Genomic DNA, 1346 nt, shown 5'->3' with positions numbered 1-1346 from the left:
GAAAGTGTTTCACACACTGGAATAACTGCATTGCAAGGCTTAAAACTTGACTGAGGTCTTACAGAAACAGGAGATTGCCTTTGCCTGCTCATTTTGTTATTAAGCAATTTTACCACTGATAATTATTACCCTCACAGATACAACACTACACAAACTGCTGTAGATGGATAAGTGAACAAAAGCATTATAAAGGAAGAGAATACACTTTTCTTTACACTGTTTCTTTTATGCCACGGAGACAATCCCAAATAGGGTGCTGCTAATATCTAAGCAGCCATTAATTTCTCATACTAAAGGCTGTAACACAAAAATTATTATATTGATTCAAATGTAAAGTACATAAACCACAACATCTCACTCTAAAAAAAAGCTGGAGTATGATGGAGGCCACAGGCCACTTAAGTTTTATAAGCAGTTAAGAAAATAGTTTGAGAGATGAATAAAGCATTAACTGATAAACAGAGATGTCATACTCACGAACAGTAAACCTTCACAGCAGGTGTTGTTGATCCATGCACTTTCTCACAGAGCAGTTGAATCTATAACTAAAAATATTTCCTAATTGAAAAAAACTGAGCTCAGTAATGTAAAGTACTGCATTACATCAGGGCCGATTCCTTTAACGTGAAATTCTGGAGTGGTCATAAATTCACACACAGAGAGTGAGCGGCCTCGAGCAAAACTGACATTTAGCAGAAGTGAGCTTGAGGCCAGATGGCGTGCCCTATGTTGTTTCTCTCTTCCTTAAAAGTAGTTGTAACTGCTGCACTCAGTAACCGCACAGTGGGGCAGTTGGGTAATGTTGCCCAAATCAAACATTGGCTAACTTTAAACAGGGACGCTGTTCAAACCACACCAGGTAATGGATAAGTGTCAAGGATTGCTGTGTGGCAGGCAGGAGATTGGGCCCGAAATTCAGGACTCACAACTCACACAGCTTTATTTACTGACTCAAGGAAATTATAGAAAACTAAACTACATGGGGAAATTATAACCTAAACTTCAAGGCAACACACAACATGAGGGAGAACACAACACTGACAAAAAGAAACACGGGGCTTAAATACGCTGAGGGATAACGAGGGCAATGATACACAGAAGGAGAGCACAGCTGGGAGTAATTAGGCAGGACGAGACAAGGGAAGCAAACTAAAAACACTGGCATGAGACACAGACCTTCAAAGTAAAACAGGAAACACACCGACTGTATTTATGGATGATGTAAGCAAAATTCTGCTTCTTGTTTGGTTTCGTGATGCACGTCTTTTTTTAAAGATATTAAACCACAACAGAGCTATACTAAGTGTGATTGGACTTTCCACCTGTTGAATTAAATGTGCTTTTTG

This window comes from Haplochromis burtoni, unplaced genomic scaffold (assembly GCF_018398535.1).
Source record: "Haplochromis burtoni strain Fernald_Lab_line unplaced genomic scaffold, NCSU_Asbu1 Contig_690, whole genome shotgun sequence".
NCBI classification, from domain to species: domain Eukaryota; kingdom Metazoa; phylum Chordata; class Actinopteri; order Cichliformes; family Cichlidae; genus Haplochromis; species Haplochromis burtoni.
Note: the sequence above shows the minus strand (reverse complement) of the source record.